The 4,504-nt window shown below is 26.3% G+C and overlaps 2 protein-coding genes across 3 annotated transcripts in view; one reads left to right on the forward strand and one right to left on the reverse strand.

The window, feature by feature from the left end:
* The window catches only part of LOC119682855 (neogenin-like), a 350,203-nt gene that overhangs the window by 135,955 nt on the left and 209,744 nt on the right, over window positions 1–4,504 (forward strand). The gene's annotated exons all lie outside the window — the stretch shown is intronic.
* Window positions 1–4,504, reverse strand: part of LOC119681805 (neogenin-like) — a 44,658-nt gene that overhangs the window by 30,621 nt on the left and 9,533 nt on the right. The gene's annotated exons all lie outside the window — the stretch shown is intronic.

Consider the following 4,504-nt stretch of genomic DNA (forward strand, 5'->3'; position numbering starts at 1 on the left):
AGAAATTGTTAAAACTCAATGTGAAAATCAAAATGTCAAGATACTATTGATAATATTGATGATGTCAACGAAAGTATGTATTAAAATCAAGAAACATCAATTAGATGTCATTTCCCAATTTTTCAAAAACGACATGATGCACTTTATTTCAGAAGTATTAAGCACTCTTGAGTTAGATTTTTATTGTGATCACTTAGGCAAAAATCAGTAATGAGAATAATTTCTAGCCAACAGTGGTCTGGCAACAAATCCACTATAGGACTGATTTCTTGAAAGTCCATTGAAATAAAATATTCAGATTTTTCGATATATTAAGGGTTAGGTTACGTAAACATAGATGTGTACTTATAGTTTCACTTTTCCATGTTGTATTTAACATTAAAGAGTATAATTCTTAGCTGACAGTGACTCGTTAACAAATACATATAAAACTGATATCTTGAAGGTGCATTATAATATTATTGGTGAATATTTTGCAAAAAAAGATCACATACATATCATATGAACGTGTATCGAGTATTTTACATATTTTTGAATATTTAGGTATTAAAAAGCTTTCGGTCAAATGGAGGCCACGTTTGCTCACAATTTTGTCATTCAAAACATTGTTTAGAAATGTTTATGCACAGTGTAGCTGACTGTGAGTGTCGAGTAGTGACAATTAATGGAACTTGGATCTATTACTTTACACCTGAGGGAAAACAACAAATCAGAGAATGGGTGTAGTATGGGAGTAGTGTCCATTGCAAAACTAAATGAATTACGGTATAAATTGCATTTTCGCCCACCGTAATCTCCAGATTTGGCTCGCAGTGAACATTACCTTTATCTAAATTTCAAAAGATGACTCCAGGGAAAGAAATATGCATCAAATGATGAAGTGCAATTGGAAACTGAGGTATATTTTGAAGAACTTGATAAATCATCTTATTTAAAAGGTATACAATTCTTGAAAGATCGTTGGACTCGGTGTGTCGAGTTACAAGGGCACTATATTGAAGCATAAATACTATATTAATCCATCTAGTAGTGTATATTTGTACTCTATTATTGTCTATTTTTAAGCTAACTAACTATTACTTAAAGCAGTGTGACTGTTGTATAGTACGAGTATAAATAAATTCCTATTCAATCTAGTATATATTTCAAAACAAGCTATATGGATATTTATTTCATGTGATATTTAAAAGGTAACTAATTAGATCAACTTGGATCATTAAATGATCTTTAAATTGTGTATAAATACTGCAAATTAATTTCACGTATATTGTAATTGTTTTTTATAAATTAAAACATGTAGGAAAAATGTAAAAATTGTATCTATTTTAAATTCATTATTTGTCCTATGGTATGTACAATCCATCAATATTAATTGTTTTACAATTGACTAGACATGAAAACGTATTTTGACAAGACATTTTAAATGACAAACAACAAAAAAGTTTAGAGTGCACCACAATTTCAATTTGTTTGCATATTATGTTGTGAGATGCAAGTGAAAATATCTACAAAACCAAAACGTATCTACCGATGCAAGCATATGAGACAACGACAGTTATATGTGGTGCTAGCGTTGCAAGTATTCGACAGATGCGTCCATCAATTACATTGATGAATGTTTGTAGTGGCGATGCAGTGCCGGTTTTCATTATATATAAGACTCACTATCTACAATTCCACAGTAAATGAGTGGGTATTATGCAAGTAATGTTCGGGGAAAAGTGTTCCATTTTGTAGTGTAATGAATGCGTTTTTGTTTTCCAATTGATTACAACTTGAAATTTAATGATTGAACCATAGATTCAATATAAAAACGATAAAGGTTATTTTTAAAAATAAATTATTGTAGTGTTTTGTTAAGAGAAATGGAAAATTATACATATTTTAACGTTGGTACTATATTGTTAGATTTATTTTTCTATATAAGCGGAATTGCAAGACCATTGCAGTTATTTTTGGGAGACTGCGCAATATTTACATTGTTTGTATGTACAAAACTGAAATAGAAATAATTTATTATGATAATAATTATGAGTTAGAAGTTTATTCAATAAATTATAAAATAGGCTTTTGATATATTTTTATATTAACTTCTAATTGTTAGAAATAAATCTAATTATTTTATTTATTTTTGTATGGAAAAGCATTTTATTTATTTATTGGCTCCTAATTTAATTGCATTATTTTATAATTTATTATTGTATATGGTTATTTTACAAAATAAGGCTGTAATTGTTTAAAATTGTTTAAAATATCAAACGACAATAAATTTTAACAATTTTAATAAAGAAGTTTTTTTCTTTGATTTAAATATATTAATGAATATAGTACAATTGTAGTTGTATAGTAAGTGATTTTGAAATACAATATATTTAATTAAAATAGATTGTTAAAATATTGTAACCTTACTGTAGACATTTGTAAGCGTTGTTTTGATCCAAAACCACCATAAAATATTTAGTACCAAAAAATATAATAAACTTGAACTACGTTATTATTGAGTGCAATAATAATTAATGATAAATATTAAATTATAAAGTCGAAATCTTTTAGATATTATGAAAAGTACACGATTCTACTACTTTGACACAATACGGAAAGTAACTGATGACTTTTACACCACTTTGATTTTTGTAGTGTACAAGCATTATATTTAGCAAGGATGATCAAGGTGATTATAACAACTAATCCAGAAATTTTAGAACTATACCTCGAGATAAAGCAAATGTTAATACAAGAATCTAATCAGTTTTATACAACTTAAATTAAATAATATTAATATAAATAATAATGATGTTTAATCAAAATTGACTACATAAAGTAAATGTTAATTAATATAAATAATAATCATGTTTAATTAAAATTTATCCATACATAAAAAGACTTAAGAAATCATTAGAGGAAAAACACGAAGCACAGAGGACTTCAGAAGTACTGGTAACTATATCTACGATAATTTAGATGGATTAAATATAAAGTTTTCAACTGATACCTCTTTAAAATCTCTATTCCTTAATTATATGCAAGGTCTCATAGTTAAATTCCCCCACGGTAAAAGTGTTTTCAAAATAGATATATGTATAGAACTTTACTATATTTTCTATTCTAAATTAAAAATTTTTTCCAAGTAATCAGTAAAGCATTCTGAATTTAATTTTTATTATAGCACTTTTGTTATATGTTCGTTTCAAATAAATTAACGGTTCAGACACAGTTTAAGATGATTTACTAAATTTTACTGTGGTATTAGACTTACACTAAGAGAAATAGGAAGACAGTCACTTTTCTGAAAAGTAAATGTAATGCGAACATTTGTCACACTTTTATTTTTAACTACTCATTCTAGATGATACAAGATACTTTAGATAATGATTCATGTGGGGTATTTACTTTCTATGTATCTACTCTCGGCATAAGTATATGTAAGCAATTTTGGGGTTGTTGCCTTAAATTGATATGAAAAAATTGAATATTGATATGACGAGCATATAGAAAAAAAGGGATTAAAATATGTAGTTGCTGAACACGAATCAAGATCAATTACATTTAGCAAAGAATGATAGTTTTCTTTAATGTTCATATGTAAGCAATTTTCACGTTGTTGGCTTAGATTGATATGCAGAAGATTGAATACTGATATAATGAGCATATAGAAAAAATAGATTAAAACATCTAGTTGTTGCATACAAGGATCAATTACACTTAGTAAAGTGTGAATGTTTTCTCTAAAATTTATATGGTTAAATTTTCCTAAACAGATACAGTTTCACAAATTTTAAGTCAACAATAATTTATAAAACATAATGTAGAAATACTAAAACAATGATAATAATGAAACACAAGCCCATTGGCATATTTTATCATCACATGAAAAAGTTATAATGTTGTTTACTTAAAATTACAAATAACTGTATCTATAATTAATTAAAAATAATACCTGTATTAACAGTAACCACCTGTTGCTGCACTTCAAACAAATGAATGAATTAAATTTCTTTAAATTATTATTATTATTAATAATTATTTTAATAAATTAGTTTGACTTATATTAAAACTATTAATTATGTCAATAATAATCTATATCAAATATGCGATAAGCTTAACATGAACAATTTAATTAATTTCCAGATATTTGTCTGGAAAAATATGTGTGATTTGTAAGACTTCAATTAATCAAAGTCGTTAGAAAAAAATATGTTGCTCATATAGCGAAGCTACATATCAAGTTGTAAGACCATAAAAATTGTAATAATCTGGTAACAATGTACATAACGATAATTAAACTTGTCAAATGTCAAATATTAAAATTTATTTAAAATTATTTTACGTTAATAATTTGATAAAAAAAAAAGTTAATCAGGCATTAAAACCATGTGAAGCCAAAACACGTAAATGCAAGTTTAAGCCAAATTGCATAATTTAATCCACGAAAATATGCATTTTTTGTTTTTAGATTTAGCTACTTTACTTTCCATGTTAACTGTTGCACTTTACTGTTTCGCTG

Source organism: Teleopsis dalmanni, chromosome 2 (assembly GCF_002237135.1).
Source record: "Teleopsis dalmanni isolate 2A chromosome 2, ASM223713v2, whole genome shotgun sequence".
In the NCBI taxonomy this organism is placed as follows: Eukaryota; Metazoa; Arthropoda; class Insecta; order Diptera; family Diopsidae; genus Teleopsis; species Teleopsis dalmanni.